An 18,586-nucleotide genomic window follows, 5' to 3' on the forward strand; every position below is an offset into this window, starting at 1 on the left:
GGATAAAGCCTTAAGAACACAAATTTACTTTTCCTATCTATACAGCAGACGGAAATTTTTCTTAATGAGACTAGATTACAAGTCGACAAAAAGAAGAAATAATGTGGCGAAATTGAAAACTCAATCAAAATTTTTTAAACCAAACAGTTTCTAAAGTCTTAAAAGTCGCCAGCTCTTAACAAATTATTTTCTGATAAATTTACTAAAAATTCATAATGAAACCAATACGACTTGTCTTTGGTTAGACTAAGCCATAAGAATGTATTAAAGATGCAGAAAAACTCGTTAAAAATAGAAACAGTTGGCGAAAACACAAATTATTGAAGCCATGAAATCATTAGCTATTATCTGGATATTATGTATTTTTCATTCAATTTTTTTATATAATAATTCAAGTTATATATTGAAACAAAAAAAATTGGATGGGACCTTTCAATGATGAGAGTATGTTACAAGTTGACGAAAAGAACAAAAAAACTGAAAGGTTTTAAAAGTCTTTGAAAATGTATGATATCATAATTTTTGAGACTATTCGCTAAAAACTGACTGCTTCGGATAGCATCATCCATTCAATCCTAAACCAAAAGCTTATGAGACCGGTCAGCAATTTACGGCTAACTAAAGAGTAAAAAAAACTGGAAAAATCTGCAAATTCAAAAAAAAATTTGAGCGAGATAAATGTTGGAGCCATTAAAAATCAACTTTTCAATACAACTTTTCTATTTTAAATTATTTTTTACACCAATGAGATTCTTTTTTTAAACTGACTCCAAAAATTAAGAAATCGGAAGAAATACGTTAAAACAACGAAGTCTTTGAGAAAACCCGTAGTGTCAACGCCATTAAAATCAATAGTTTTTGGCGGTAGTCAATAAATACGGTAAGTTATGCCCCGATAAAACGACAAGGATGTTTGTCATTCAAAATTTATCAATAGAACCTTTCACTAAAGTCATGGACTACGAAAACAACAACAAATACAGGCGAAAAACAAAAAACTCAGAAGAAAAATGCGAGAAAATGTCGAAGCCATTTAAACCATGAGCTTTTCTCTGAAAACTTTATCTCCCATCAATTGAACGTCCCCTATAAACCATTCCGAACCATCAATATTAGGATAATGTGAGAAGATTTCAAAAGGAACCAAAACTACGAAAATAAATTTCCAAAAAATAAAAAAAGTTATTAAAACTCATGCATCGAAGTCATAAAACCAATAGTTAGAAGATAAAACTGCTAAATAGATTAAATATGGTTGGAGTATAAAACAAGTCTAGTGGTTATTACTGAGACTTGCTTACAGTTCACGAAATTAAGTTTAAGATTGGCTAATGTTCAAAAAAATTGTTTTCAAAAAATTGTTTCAAAAAAGTCTGAACAGGCATCAAATTCGACAAGTTTCAACGTAAGTCTGTAAATACAAAAATCTAAGACTCGATGGGACGAAAAAAACAATTTTCACGAATAGGTAAATAAAAAGACATCACGAAAAGTCTTATGACTTTGAAAACAACAACAAAATTAGGCAAAATCAAAAATTCATTAGAAAAAAGCGAGAAGAAAAAATCGAAGAAATCTAAATCATAGCCTCTTATCTGAAAACTTTAACTATGATCCATTGAACGTCTGCTCTAAACTAATGGAAGCTATCACTATTAGGATAATGCGATAACTCAACAGGAACCAAAACATAAAAATATCCAAAATCTTTTAAATTTTTTGAAATTTTGTGGCATTGAAGTCATACAACCAATAGTTAGAAGATAAAACCGCCAACCGGATTAATTTTGATTGCAAAACAAATGAAGGCTTCCTGTCATTACTGAAACTAACTCAGCTTTCACTAAAATAATTTTAAGATTGGTTAATGTTCAAAAAACTTTTTCGAGAAATTATTTTCAAAGAGTTAATAGCCATTAAAATCATCAGCTTTCAACGGAATTCAGGAACAGCGCTCATTTATGTCTTGAAGGGAGCGACAAAAGTTTGTGTCATGCATAGGTAATCAATAAGATATCACAAAAAGTCTCATGACTTTGCAAACAACAACAAATACAGGCAGAAACCGAAAATTCCTTAGAAAAGTGCGAGAAGAAAGTGTCGAAGCCATTTAAATTATAACTTTTTGTCTTAAAACTTTGTCTATGATCCATTGAACGTCCTCTATAAGCCAATGGGAACTATCAATATTAGGACAATGTAATAGGATTTCAAAAGGAACCAAAATTACGAAAAAAAACAAAAAGTTTAAGAAGTTATGAAAACTACTCCGTCGAAGTCATTAAACTAAAAGATAGAAGATAAAACCACTAAGCAGGTTAATTGTGGTTGCAGTAGAACAGAAGGAGACCCTGTCATTTCTGAGAATGACTAACAGATCACAAAATTTGTTTAAGATCGGTTAATAGGCAAAAAAATTTTCGAAAAATTATATTTGAAGTCTTAACAGCCATTAACTGTCCACTCAAAGCACTAGATAGGTTCACTCTAAGCTCATTACGAAACCTATTGCAATTTTTGTCTAAGTGCCTATGCCACAGGAATCCACAAATTTAGTAAAACCCCAAAGAAAATTAAAATTTCATTAAAAATTACGAAAACTTGAGTAGAAGCCAAAAAAATATGAGCAATTCTCGAAAACGAATTATTTGTTAATTAAGCTTCATTTGACTGTAAAAGTTTTTCGCTAATGGAACATCGATGAAAATTGACTAGTCTCTAGGTGACATAAAAAGACGAAGAATATGAAGTTTTCTTAAAAAAACAGCTCTCAAGTAGAATTCGAATTTTTTTTATATATATTAAACTTCCCTATGAGACCAGAACTACTCTTCTTTATCAACTTTCGTCTAATAGGAACACAAAATTGATTCATTTTGTGGCGGGAAATGTAATTTTGAAATAATATTTAGATAGAAAAAATAATATTTTGGAGGAAAAATTACACTGAAAGTGAACAAAATCATGCCAAATATCCCGTGTTCACACAAAACTTCAGTCCTCAATAACTCCTCGAAAAAAAAAAACAAAATTCAAAAAAAATCTTTTTTATTTTGAATTCTACGCTGGACGAGCCCTTTAATGATACCACTCACATTTTTCTACGATGAATATATCGATCGGCCAAAATTGTCTGAACAAAAAATACCCATTTGAGTATATAGTTCCTCCCCCCCCCCACAAGTGGGGTCGGAACAATAAATGAGAGGAGTCTTATCTGAAGAGAGTAGTTATTAAAAGAATTGGTAAAACTTACCTGTACTTTTGTAGTTTTATCTCAAAGGCACCCGTTTTGGTACTTTCTTCAAAATATTCTAATATTTGGTTGAAATGAAACCTGCTAAGAACTTACTTTATCCGCACCTTCGACCTTATCATACTGCTGAAAGTCATTTGAGTAATTAGGTGACACTTATCGAAAGAAGAACTTGAAAAAACCTGAAAGATGAGGCTGAAAGTGAAACACAAAAAACTTCGGAAAATCGCTGCTTTCTACAAACGTGTGAAGAGAAAAGCGATTGAATGTTTTTTTTTGTTATTTTGAGCATTAAACTTTTAAACAGAAGATTTGATGCGTACGAGCACAGCACGGCAATTTTTATGATCTCCGTGAAGTCATCGTTTGTGTTAATTTTTTTAAATCAGTAATGGTCCCAGTCCTTTTCCACCTCTTCTGTATGCGAATTTGGTGTAATAACACGCATATCGTTTTTATTCAGTCGTAACCGGGCTTTATGGTTGATGTTGCGACGGAAATCTGATGCAATCTGTCTGACGCGTCAAACAACGCGTTGTTCGAGTTGGATGTAGTCCGCCATTGCAGAGGTGTTTAGCTAATTTGAATTGCTTCAACATAACAGAAAAAGAAAACTCAACTCTCTTCCAAGGTCTCTATAAAAAATTGTTCAGATTTTTAGTAGTTTCAGTTTCACATTTCCGGTCTATACATTTGATAACATAAAAATTATCACAATTGAGCATCTGAACCAATTAGGACAATCCGTCAGACGTCTCAATTGGACCCATCTTTTTTGTTATTTTTGTCGTAGGGATAGATTGTTGATACCCGTAATAATCACCACTCATTGCGCTTTTCTGTCGAAACGCTCGCTGAAAACACTTTCACAGCCGATGTACATCCGATTTGAAAAGTAATACCAACGCAGTTCTTTCTTTAAATCATACTTCATGAAGTTTTTCAAGGAGCACCTCTTCAACAGATCTATATTGTTTTCGTTTTATTGTTTTTTATCAAAAAATTTTTGTAACTTGTTTATTTGAAGTAACATTTAATATTTATAGTAACATTTGTAAAATTTTAAGTGTGGTCTTTTTAATGTATACCCAGTGAACTTATGCTAATTCTTGATAAATTTTGCCAAGATCTTGGCATGGTACTTACCAAGAAAACATCAAGATATGTACAAACTTGCAAATTCTTTGCATGGCTGTCAAGAAACAAGATCTTGGCAAGATTTCGAGGAAAAGTTAACAATAACATGGCAAGATATATCAAGTATTAAAAATTCAATAGCACCCAAGAACAAGGTATAGCAGGAATCATAGGATTAGCGAAGAATTCAAGAATTGTCAGGATATATCAAGAATTATCAAGAATGTCGGAAAATACAGCTCCCGATAGTATATTAACTAACAACTGATTCGCTCTTTTCCAGTATAATAAAATTTTCAAGTGGATTCTTGCTCGGTATGTACACAGTACACACCTTATACAGGACCGCCAACGTGAAGGCCAGCACTGAGGTATCAAAAATCTAAAAGGCTGTTACATGTCATAAAACAGAAAACATCATTGAAAAACCAAGACAGCAAAGCAACAACAATCTGCAAATTGACTGCAGGCTAAGCATTTAAAGTATTTAAGCTTCAAACATTAATACAAAAAACAAAAAAGTCAGCACTAAAGTCAAAAATTTTCAAAACAACATTTTTTTCCAAAAACATTAACTTTGACAGTTTAGGCTCATAGACACGCTTTAGAGAATTGATAATAACAATTGATAGCCTAAAAAATCAAAAAAAAATTGAAAAGGATTAAAGTATCAAGTTTTAAACTGAGAGCCAGTTTGAGCAAAAGAATTTTTGAAAACGAAACACAGCACTTGATTTACAAAACCCTAATTACAAGCAACTTCACTTCTTTTACAAAAAAAGGACGTCTACTATTGATCTCTATCAGGACGATAAAAGACCCACCAATGATAAAAGACCCAACAAAATCAAGCTGGAAAAATTTCAACAAGAAAAAACCGAGACTCAATTTTTCAAGACGAAGTATATATATTGCTAAACAGATTTATCACAAAAATATCAAAAATCCGCTCAAAATCAAATGCAGTCTGTAAAATGGTCCTGTAAAATCAGTAGCGAATCAGTAGCGGCCAAAACCAAACGCAATTTATTTTGGGCAGACAAATGTAGTAAGGAAAAATGTTCTCACAAAAATCAAAATTTTTCTTTATAAAACTCCTTCTCATTAAAACAAATTGGCCGAATTAGGCCCATCAGCACACAACATACAACTGGTAACAATAAATTGTAGTGTAAAAGAACAAAAAAGTGCGCAACATATAGAGTTATGTTTTAATTGAGAAGAATTTTGAGAGGAAGGAATTTTTGACAACAAAAATCATCTGTTCACAGAAATTCGTCTCTTCAACGAAATTGAATTTTACAGAACCTAAATTAAGAAAGTTTGTACAACTTTTATTTCTAAATATTTCAGCTTTTGTACGCGAAAAATTTAAGCTTGAGAGTTCTCGAACAAAAATGAGGTTCACGTCTTCTGAGTTGAATTGCACCTATTGATTCTAACCAGTAAATCTTTCAAAAAACTAGCAACCACCTTTAAAATCAAAATTGGTCACCCCACTAGCCTTGAGAATTAGTAGTACAACAAAGAAACAACGAAAACTCGCACATTGTTCTGGGCAAAAAAACCTAGTTATTTTTCTCATGAAGAATTAGAAATATTACAATTTTTCAAAAAGAACAAATCTGACGGTTTAGGCTCATCAGTACACTTTATTAAAGTGCTGTGAACAAATGAAGACCCCAAAGCAAAAAAAATATTGGATCAAACAGTTGCAGACGTTATGAAGTGAATTCAGAGAAAAAACCATGAGGCTCTAATTGACAAGTTATGATAAGACAATTAAATTCAAGCGAAACGCTACTCTGCTGTCAGTCAAGTTCAATTACTTGGCAAATACTCAAACAATATACAATATGGTTTTGGTTATACACAACACAGGGAATTACCAAAGATTTCAGCGGAAGATAAACCGCGTCTTAGTTCATCAACTAATTGCACAAAGAACTTTTGATCGTCCTTATTTACAACATTTTTGGAAAGTCATAAGCAACATATACAAATTCATCAACAGTGAGAGCTGTATTTGATCCAGCAATATTAAAATGAATTTTTTCGAGAAGACAAAATTTATTAGCACCACCAATAAAAACTTGACAATTTGACAACAGTTTTTGCTCAGGAAAAACTCACAGTTTTCATCGTGACAAGAATGATTTACGCTACTGAAAACGAATTGTTAGAGGTGCAAACGGACGGTCAGATGGCATCGAATTAACAATTTTGCTGTTTTTTTTTTGAAGTTAGAGAGGACACTGTCAGATCATTTTTGGGATTTTTTTGAGACACGTTTTCTATGTAAGTACTCTGAAAAACTTTTTGCCACCACCTTTGTGAATTGCAATGAGTGAACTGACTTGGGTGATTGGCGCATCAAATTGTGATGTGGCGCCTTATAAGGAAACGCCTAGTGTGAGAGAACCATGAGTGCCATGGCCTTTGTTAATTTTAGTGAATATAAAACACCGAAAGCTTAATTGCGAACATATCAAAACCGTTAGTTACATATTTACTATATGTTCCTAAGTTTGCAAATATATATATATATATATATATATATATATATATATATATATATATATATATATAGAGAGAGAGAGGGAGAGGGAGAGATTCTAAAACAATGCGCGTTGTTGAGAATGTAAAATTCGTTTAAAGTTTAGTTATTTGATAGCAAATAAGCGCTTAAAAGTGGTTTACAGGTTAATAATACGCTATATCGTATCAACATTGCCACCGCTTAGCAATCTCGAAACCTGTACGCCAGGGAAGATGAAGATATGCGATGAAGTGAAAAATCCATGAGGCTCTAATTAGGAAGTTTTGATAAAACAATTAAAATCAATCGCAACACTACTCAGCGGAACGTAAGCGCAATCTAGTTCATCAACTAATTGCACAACAAAAATGTGATACCCATTTTTTTGGGTTTTGGACCATATCCTTGATTACAATCCTTTTGGAAATTCATAAGCCCTATATGAAAATTCGTCAACTGTCAGGGCGGCAATTGATTCAGCAACATTAAAATATTTTTTTTTCGAAAAGACAAAATTTAATAGCGCCACCAATTACAAACTTGACAAAAAGAAACCAGTTTGCTGAGAGATCCATGAACGGAAAGCAACAGAAAAAAGAGTTTTATTATTTAATAGTGGCAAAAATAAACTTATCAATACTTAAAAAAATACTTAGAAAATACTTATCGATCGAAGAAAAGAGTTTTTCCAAAATTATCCTTTTGCCAAATTTTGCAAGTTGAATCGCTGTATTGCGCAAAACTTTCTTAACTGAAGCCTAATAGAGCTAGTAAAACATATGAGAGTTGACTGACATCATGCATTGAGAGAAATCACTCTTTCAAGTTAAAATTGATCTCATGCCCGGCAATAAAATGGGTGAATAGGTTACTCATCAACAAATACATGACCACTTGGTATTGAAATTTCACAGTACGCAAAGATTCTTTGTGGCTAATTTAAATATCAAAACTTTGTTAACCAAAACTATTCATCAAAGGGGAGCGCAATAAACTGCTAATCGAAGTTAAAAACAAATGTTAAATGAAAGATATGGAAAAATATTCAAGAAAAAGCGAGTGAGTCGGATAACTGAACCAACAAACTAACATTCTTACACACGGTAAATTTTCAATAATCGGCCATTTCGTTAATTACGATCACTTACGCTCTCTAAAATCTCTACTTTCAAACAATTAAAATGATAATTAATTACTCTCTAACTACAGCCATTTGTGAAATCAATATCTTTGTTTTTTCAAGTTAATCTTTTACTGAAAATTTTATTTTGACTTTTGTCCTTAATGTCACCTTTGAAAAAATCAATTCAACAATTTAATTTGCTTTTGAACTATCTTACCTAAACTGACTTCCTTGTGACCCTCGATAGTGTATTTCAGAAAATATGATTGTCAAAAAACGTGATTGCCTGTGTAAATATGACGAAGTGACGACCCCCCCCTTCTACCTAAGTAGAAGGTGGTTGCACTCAGACGATTCTGAAAACCGGGGAATGACAAATGTCTCTTCTCACACTTGGTGGTCTTACAGCAACCGGGTCCTGTTAACTAAGGCGTCGTAATGTTTACAATGCACTTCAATTGGTTAGAATGTGAAAGCTGCATGTGCAAAGTGTAAATTCCACCGCTACTCAAATGCCAAGAATTTAACAACAAAATCTAGCTTGAGTTTTTGGCTCCTATCTCAGATGACAGTGATCAAAAATTATGAATTCTAACGGCCCTTGTTAGATGCGTCTGTTTACAGGTTTATAGGTGTCTATTAGTTTTTTTACGTCAATTTACAGGTCTTTATACATCTATAATTTTTTTTCAAAAACCCATCCATTTTGCTCCATCCCTCTCTCTCTCTCTAAATGAATCTCATAAATAATAAATTCAGACACAAATAATTACAGATGAAATTGATCAATGGCAAATTATAAAAACTAAAAGTTCAATATAAACGTTACAATAGCAGTTTTATTTGATACGCTGGTATTAAGCTTTTAGTAAAAAGTTTAAATAAATCTTTGTTTGCCAATGAGTTGTCAATCCCTGTGGGATGTCCTAGAGATTCCGTCCAGGTGATGTATTTACCGCAATGGTACTGAAAAGGAAAGGGAACTCCATCCAGTAAACAACAAAAACAACCACAGTTAAAGACAACTTTGTTTTGTGTCAAAAATTCTATCTGAAAATTCTCTTAAAAGCTTTAAATAATTTTTGCATGCTCAATTAGAGAAACTTCAGTTCACTTTTGCATGCTCAAGTATTAATGCATGCTCAAAATGGTGCAAACTCAAAAGCGTTTAATGCTGCTCAATTGCGGATTAGTGATATATTGAAGCGAAAAATTTATACCTAAGTTGATTGAAAGCGTGCTTCAAGACTTGTCACCTTTTTTACAATTTCAAAGTACCTCATTTTGGCAAATATGACAACACCACTTCTGCAAAATGTAAGATACAAAGCTTGTCTCCTTATTTCGTTCATTTTATTTATCTATTTTCTGAGAGATTTTGTTTAAGGGAGAAATTTGGTTATATCTCTGCGGCGTTATAGTAAAAAAAAACGGGTAACAGTAAACTACCTACAGAGAATTTGAAAACAACGTTCTACTAACATATCTGTTTCCACTTTCGCTGTGAAAAGCCTGCTAACACGCCACTTTTAATCTCAGCAAATGGATTGGACCATCAAGTAGAGGAAATTCTCAATTTCCAAAACAAATAGAGGCCAATTTCTAACATTTTCGGCGCGTTCGATATATAGGTTAGATAGGTTTGACCGGCTTTTAAGTTTTTTCAGAAAAAAAATACGTGAATTTTCAATTTGATTGTTTTCTTGTTACTTTTCTTGTATTGACTGCGAGGTTATATTTAGTTCTTCACATTTTAGCGCCAAAAATTTTCAATTAAAACTTAATCTTGTTCTGTATTTTTTTTTCAAAATATGTGTGTTTCGTTGACTTGATAACCAACTTGATAGAACAGTTGCTTGGTAAGTTCCAGGGAAAATATGATTAGTGATCTTTAGTTGTTACTACAATCGTTTCTCAACTCTGTATGATGGTGTCAGGACAATTTACCCAATTCCATTTTACCCAATGCCATTATACCCAATGCCATTTTACCCAACCTGCCATTTTACCCAATTCCAATTTACCCAATGCCAACTTACCCAATTTACCTCATTGCTAAATTAACCAGAACGACTATTTAGCCGACTAGAAAATAAATGGCCCGTGGGACTTGATATGAAACTATCACAACCGAACATGGAATTAGCGGACTATATAATTAAATGGCCCGTGGGACTTGATATGAAACTATCACAACCGAACATGGGATTATATTGTCTACAAATGTTTTAAATCATCCTTCTAATAGCGACTGCTAATTTGTAATCGGATAATTGAACGAAAAGATCAAAGAGCATTGGGTAAGTTGGTATTGGGTAAAATGGCATTGGGTAAAATGGCAGGTTGGGTAAAATGGCGTAGGGTAAAATGGCATTGGGTAAAATGGAATTGGGTAAATTGTCATGTAACCCTGTATGATATAGTTTGCGTAACTTGTTTTTACTTTTAGAAGGTTTGGGTTACTCGTTCCACGTTTATAATCACTGAGGTTTTTTTCTGCTCTCAATTATAGGTCAAGATTGGGAATCTAAAATTTAATCGAAATTTGATGCTGTTAATAAGCTGGGTTGGAACATTATGTGCCATCGCACATTTGTGAGTCTCATTGTTGTTACATTTGTAACCAAACATATCAACGATGATGCATGAGAGTTAACCTGCACCGGCTCAAACTAAATCCCGCCGGTTCAATCCCATACTTCTCACTTATCGCAGTTCCAAATCGACCTCAACCAGAACAATTTTGACTCCAATAAGTGCACCACAAAAAAATTGTCAAAAATTTTCATTGCTGTGGCCCGCGCAGGACTATTTTGTGATTACGCAAAAACCAACATTCCAAGACTAAGGAGGAGGACTCAAACAGACTTTTGTTTGGTCAGGTTACGCCCAAGAGGTGCCAGATCCCTTTGTTTGCTCTTCAGTGTTGCTACTGACTGTTGCTTCAGTGATGCTACTGACTGTCCAAACTGGTTTCAGAATATCTGGATGATATTTTGCTACACGTGCAAGCTCTTAACTGAATCTCTGATTAGACTATTCCGGCAGTAGAGTAGCCGAAGACCATGTCACTATGGGTCCCCCTCTGTCTGATATAAGCGCGTTTGGTTCGGGCATGTGAGCCTGTTTTGGTATTCTTTCGACTCACAGTTTTTTCTATTAATGCTAGTTGCGCGTCGCACATGTTTAATATAGCAGCAAATTTTTAAATAAGCGTAGCTTATTTTTAAATAAAATAAAAGTTTTTAAATACAATGCTACGTGCACCTGGCGAATTTTTACAAAGCGACAGACATCAAATAATACAACAGTTCTTTATTAATGAGACACTGCGTTTTCAGCTTTCTATACATCAACTAGACTGTTTGCATAGTTTTCTAAGTCTGAGTGAATTTTCCGACACTTTTTCCTCCCTAACTTTCCAAAAAATTGTCTACTTTCGTAGTTGTTGCTTCGAAATCGCCCATAATTTTTAAATTGGATTCAGATGGAGACTATTTGCTGACCATTCTGGTACCTCCCAGATCTCAAATCACATCCTAGGAAGACTTTTTCTAAGCCTAGTAGTTCCAAAGGCCCTAAATTGTGTTTTGTATGTAACAAACCCGGACATTTAGCAGCTAGTTGTTACAAAAAAGACAACGCTGTATGTAGTATATGCAAGGCTAAAGGCCACCTAGCAAGTGCATGTAAACATCAACAAAAAAGTCCTCATAAAGGCTTAGCATCTAGTTTAAGCGCTGACAGCTCATTTGAAGTTTCAAAAACTGATTTAGTAGTAGATTCAGGCAGTACTGATCACATGATGGTAGATAAAACTTGGTTTAAAAATTACCAAAAACTAGAAACCACAGTTAACAAGCCAGATGGAGGGAAAACAAAAGTTGAAGGAATAGGAGATGTAAATGTGGAAGCACGAGACACTAAAGGTGTGCTACATAAGTTGACTTTTGAAAAAGTTCTGCACGTACCAGAGTACAAAACAAACTTAATTTCAGTTTCAAGTTTAGTTCAAAAGCAACACGAATTATTTTACACAAAAGCTAAGTCAGTTCTAAAACTCAGAAGCAAAGAAAGCTTCAGACTTATAAGAAGAGGCAAATTGTTCTTCTTATCATACAGAAAAGAAAAAAAGCACCACTTTTCAAACTTAAGTGGGGGCACGTGTCAAGCAAAACTTTGGCACAAAAGACTTGGACATTTGAACTTTAGAGATGTTGCAAATACAACAGACGAAGCTTCCCAAGCTTCAGATTTTTGTGAAACTTGTGCTTTGGGAAAAATTTCGAAAAAACCTGTTCCAAAATTGAGCGATAACAAAGCAACTCAAAAACTAGAAAGAGTTTACTCAGACGTTTTTGGACCAGTGAGTCCATCAAGTATAGGTGGCAACAGATATGCAATTAGTTTCATAGATGAATTCAGTGGCTACGCAGTAGTAAAATTTATGAAATACAAAACGCAAGCATTGCAAACTTTCAAAGAGTATGTTGCACAATATGGCCGACCAAAAATTTTGAGAACTGATAATGGAACAGAATACAAAAACAAAGCTTTTATAAAATTTTGCATAAGCAAAGAAATAGCTCGTGAATTCACAGTTCCTGAAACACCCGAGCAAAATGGTGTTGCAGAACGTTTTAATAGAACAGTAGTAGAGGCTGCAAGATGCCTTCTAATAGATTCAAAATTGCCAAAAAGCTATTGGGTTCGAGCTGTAGATACAGCATGTTATGCTAGAAACTTAGTTGTCAAAGACAAAAATACAAAATCAGCCTTTGAAAAATTTTTTGGCAGAAAACCGAGAAGCGACCATCTAAAAGTATTTGGTTGTGTAGCCTATTCAAAAAATCGTGATGCCAGTAAGAAATCAAAGTTTGATCCAAAAGCAACAAAGTGCCTGTTCATTGGTTACTCTGATAACACAACAGCTTATTTGTTGCAAAACATAAAAACTAGGCAAATTTTCACTTCTAGAAACGTTAGGTTCAATGAAAACAATATACCAGGTTTTCATAATGAAACCGAAGATATAGAAGATAGCTTTCTATATCTAGACTTAGACGAAGTAAGAGAAGAACTTCAGGATACAAGCAACTCAAGTGAGTTAAGTTCAGAGGTTGAATTAACTGAAACAGAGAGCGTTCAAGAAAGTGAAAACAATACAGAAACTGAAGTTGATCAAGAAATTAAAGAAGAAAAACCAAGTCCTAGCGTCAAACCAAAATCCAAAATTAATGTACAGTTTAATCCAGATGTTGCAGTGAAAAACATAGAAAGAAAGCCTTCAAAAATTCCAGTACCTGTCAAAAATTTGCAACAGAAAAAAGTAAAACCACCCTCAAGACTGCAAATGATAGGTAAGCTAGGTCAAATAGCAATTCCCTCAGGAGACCAAAAGACCTTCCAACTTTGGTCAGAGTACGATGAAATGAAAAGATTGAGAAAGGAAGCTGCTCAAGATAGAGAACTTAAGCGAAGTGATAGGTCTAGAGCGCCTCCGGAACGTTTTGGTAAAAGCTATTCTCATGCTGTTCAAAGCACATTAACAAAAAATTTCATCGATCCTGAAAACTTTGAAAACGCTATTAATTCTGAACAAAAAGACAAATGGCTTGAAGCAATGAAAACAGAGATAGAAAGTTTAAATGAAACACAAACTTGGGATTTAGTTCCGAAAGAAAAAGGACAAAATATTATTCCTGGCCGATGGGTGTACAAAATTAAACATGATTCAAACGGAAATATCGATAAGTTTAAAGCTCGTTACGTAGCAAAAAGTTTTAAACAAATTGAGGGAATTGAATATTCGGATACCTTTGCTCCCACAAGCAAACCTGAAACCTTTTAAATTCTACTAGCTTTATCAGCTATCGAAAATTTCTTTTTAAAACAAATGGATGTAAAAGCAGCTTATTTGCATCCTAAAATAGACGAAGAAGTCTATCTAGAGCAACCAAAAGTTTTTGAAAAATTAGACAGCAATGGCAACAAGTTAGTTTGTAAGCTTAAAAAATCAATATATGGACTGAAGCAAGCAGCCAAAAATTGGTATCAGGAGCTTTCAAATTTTCTAATTCAGCAAGGTTTTGAGAGAAGTAAACACGATTACTGTCTTTTTCTAAAAAACAAAGAAGATGAAAAACTTTATGTTCTGAACTGGGTTGATGATTTAGTCATTGCAGGAAATAGTCAAACCGAGATCGACAAATTGAAAAGTTCACTGGAATCAAAGTTTAAAATGGACGACAGAGGAGATCTTGAATGGTTTCTCGGAATGCGAATTCTGAAAACAGAAAAAGGAATAACTTTAGATCAAGAAAAGTACACTCAAAATATTTTAGAACAGTTCAATATGCAAGACTGCAAACCAAGCAAAACTCCAGCAGAAAATAACCTAAAGCTTGAAGTAGCTCATGAAAATTCAGTAAGAGTAGATTCTCATGAGTTTAGAAGTCTAGTAGGTTCATTACTTTACCTAGCTAAGCAAACTAGACCAGACATCATGTGGATCACAAATGTCTTATCACGCTTCATGAATGACCCAACTGTTGAGCATTTCAATGCTGGCAAGCGCGTGTTGCGATACCTACAACATACTAAATCTCTTAGACTCTTTTTCCCATCAACCAGCAACAGCACTCTAGTTGGTGAAACAGATGCAGACTGGAGTGGAGACGTGAATGATAGACGATCGACCACAGGATACTATTTCAAGCTGGAAGACAGTGGGGGATCTGTCAGTTGGCAAGTCAAGAAGCAACTGACAGTGTCACTCTCATCTTGTGAGGCAGAATACCAGGGTTTAGCTGCCGCGGTGCAAGAAGCCATCTTCTTGCGTGGTCTTCTTAGAGAACTGGGGTACGAACAGTTTGAGCCCACAACCATTGGAGAGGACAACCAGAGTTGCATAAAGCTTGCAACTAACCCGGTGCTTCACAAACGATCCAAGCACATCGACACGAAGTATCATTTTATCCGAGAACGAGTTGATGACAACTCAATCAAATTGATCTACACGCCAACAGATGAAATGGCAGCAGATCTTCTGACAAAAGCTTTGCCACAGCAGAAAGTAGAACAACATCGAGAACAACTATTGGGCGAATCCAGATTCTTACCTAGCGGCAACAATCTGAGTGGGGGTATTGGAGCACAGAAAAGAACTTAGAAAATATCTTAGAGCTTAGAAACTTAACTTATATTGATAAACTCAGAAAGAAAACAAACTTACCAGATTTATAACGACAACTGCAGCTCACAATTTAGAAAATGAATGTAAATCAGTTTAGATCTGTATGTTTGTCAAATATTGATATTTATCTACTAATATTGAATAGGAAATGCAACTTTGCGAACCATCTCAAGTGAACTAAATTTTTGCATGTAATAATGAAATGACGCCCACTCATACGCCCCAAAATCGCTTGATTTTTGATACTTTAACCTTTTAACAAATGTACACTGTAAATGTTATATTTATTTTTCCGACTATATATACCACTGATTTTTGCTAAATTATTCACAATTTTCTTCTCTTTTGAATCTCCTATAATTAATTCTTATTCTCTCAAATATCTTTTGAGCTTTAACAGCTTTAATCTCTAACGTGCCAAAACTCGTCCCGCCTCATCGGGGTTGTTGCGCTACAGTGTTCGTAATCCTGCTAACAGCTAGTCATATTTGGCCAATTTGAGCAACCTTCTTTTCCCTATGTTTTAGTTAATCAAAATTAGGAGTCATGTTTATATAAACTTTTTGCCAAAATTGTACTTGATTGAAAAAGGAAAACTCGCTATTGAATAACTGGTTGAGAATCTATTTTAAATGATACTTTCTAAGTACGTATTGGGTTCCAATTTATTGTGCGTATCAGTCGAAACTTTAGAAATTTACTGCTCGTCAATATGTATCAAATAACAAACACTTTTTCGAACATCTTTTTAATTTTCTTATCGAATTTAGATTTAGCTGTTTTTCTCGGTCAAATGCACCTAGTATTTTGACTTCCCTATTGCATGCGTCAAACATATTCATTTGACAAAAGTTTTAACCTAGGCATGAAATCTGACTTGAAAATGATACTTTTTTAAATTGCTGACTTAAAATGATACTTCTTTATACTTTTATACCGTTCGAAGGTAATAATGATCGAGAAAAGTAAAGAAGAAAATTGTCCTTGTGATGTGATCACGATTAGATTTCAATTGTGGCAAATATTGGAACCAAAGAACCGCAAAATTTTTCAAACGTCTTTGGATGAAACATCTGTACCTTAATTTAACAAATCCACAAGAAATGAGCTCCAAATTCATTTTCACGCCATGAAAATTAATGGTTTCAATCGTTCTATTGTGGTTCCTTTTTCGAAACTTATCTACAGAAGCATATTGTAGGAGAAAACAACGAAAACATCCGAAAAAAATGGAATGGACAGAAAACTGAACAATACTCCCTTCTGTCATTTAAACTTTTATAATAAATTAGTTCTTTAATAACCTATTCGAATGTTCAAAATAATTGTGGAAATTTAGTTCAATTCATGCATGCGATTGCAAATATCAGAATTTTTTATGGTTTTTTCTAACATTATGGTAGTTCAAAGAACGACAAGATTTGGGTTTTGTCAGAGATGCAAATTAAAAATTTAATGAAAAGATTTTTAATTTTTTCGTTTTCCTAATCTTTTAAAGAAAACAAAATTTTATTACAAAATTAGTTTTTAAATTTATTTTGTGCAATGGTATTTTTGTGCTTGGTTATCAGTGTTTGATTTAAGTTTTGTATGAACTGACCATTTTGGCAATCTCTTTAACTCTTGGACGTAATTTACTTCAAGCACTAAAATGTGACCCCCCGAGGCAATCAAGTAAATAATCTGTTTTCTGGTATATTCGGACAAAACAGGTTTGCTGTCCTTCTATTTTGTAATTTTTAAATTTTAAAAAAGGGCAATTTCTTTAAACAATCAGATAGCAGGGTACTGTGATTAAATAGTTTTAATAATTGACCTTCAGGGAGGGAAAAGACACGGGGTCCAATGAGTAGGATTTGAAAATGGTGTCGGAATTTTCGCAAGTAGACTCCAAACTCGGCAGATCACCGGAACAAAAACATGTAGACTGCATTCCGTCTGTTCTAATATTCACGCGTGAATAGTTTCTACCGACACAAAATAATGCGCAATCTATTGGTTCGAATTTGAGCTGTGTCGTGGAGGGAACTTTTTTTATTCTCGGGTCATTTCTGTTCACACAACCCGTAAAAAATGGTTGCTTAGTAACAAGTAGTACGCTTAGCGACTCGTAAAATGGCACATTCTGACATTTTTCCGAATTGGAATTTGCACCCGAACAGTGCGACTTTGTCCCTTGATGAGTAAAATCTAATGTAGTTTGTTTGTTTAAAAAAATAAATACCACAAAACAAACGGCGACGACTGATACACATTTTCCGCAACCAATTCTAAATTTGGAGAAGTTTCGAAACTTCATCTTTGACAAAGGTAAAAGTAATCGCTACACGATCAAGAGCTTCATGTTAAATCAAAACTTGGTACACCTTGATAATACATTCACGATTTTGTCATTTCTTGCAAAATTTGAACCACCAATATTTCTTGGTAAATCTTCAGATATTGGTAAGATCTTATCAAGGTAATTCAAGAAAAACTCTTGACAGCTTTGAGACATACATAAACATTCAAAGACCATGCAAGCTCATAATTATCTTGATATTTTTATAGCAAGTGCTGTGTCAGAATCTTGACAAGATACACTGTGTTAGTGTGTTTTATGTGAAGATTTATCAAGTTTCGGCTCACTGGGGTTTTTTAGACTTAACCTCAAAAAATGAGAAAACGTTGCTTAGACGTCTATGTCCCTTTTGTGGTTAAACTATTAGAGTAATTAGCAACCAGGTTACTCTAATGCTTGAAACACTAATCAAAAATGTTTTTTAAAGAATGTAAAAAGGTTTTTGAGACACAAAATGAACATAAATAAATCAACTTTTTAATTTTTTTTTTTAAAAAAGCCATTGAAAACGTTTCTTTGTTGGCTAAATTAAAGTTTTATACGAGCACTAGTTCACTAACTGAACGCGCTAAAGTTTTGATTTTTAATGACTCATAACGTAATTTTTTCTAATGCCAACTTTTAATTTTATATTATTCATTAGCACGGCATTGAAATGAGTGTTGTGTGGTTTAAATTGAAAATCAAGTGAACTTTGGAATTGATCAGTAGCATGCGGCTTGACCAATTTATTCACACCTACAAACAATCGGTTCTCACAAACTGAGGTAATACAAAGAAGTTTTCAACGCGTTTTTAAACCAGTTGCTTTTAACGATTACTGATGAAACAGTAAAAAGATTTAATTTTTGTGCGCCTAAATGCATTTAACTTATATAGAGGTTTTTATGAACTGGTCAATTTGAGCTGAATTAAGCTCTTGTAAAATACTGGGAAGAGTTCACAGACAAAAGAGTCAAATATGAAATCAGCAGAATTTTTGATTGTTTGATTTG

The 18,586-nt window shown here is 33.7% G+C and overlaps 1 protein-coding gene across 1 annotated transcript in view; it reads left to right on the top strand.

The window, feature by feature from the left end:
- LOC142343177 (tubulin gamma-1 chain-like) overlaps nucleotides 1-18,586 on the top strand; it is a 243,883-nt gene that overhangs the window by 171,308 nt on the left and 53,989 nt on the right. The window lies entirely within an intron of this gene.

The sequence above is a fragment of the Convolutriloba macropyga genome, chromosome 7 (assembly GCF_964194025.1).
Source record: "Convolutriloba macropyga chromosome 7, txConMacr16.3, whole genome shotgun sequence".
NCBI lineage: Eukaryota > Metazoa > Xenacoelomorpha > Acoela > Convolutidae > Convolutriloba > Convolutriloba macropyga.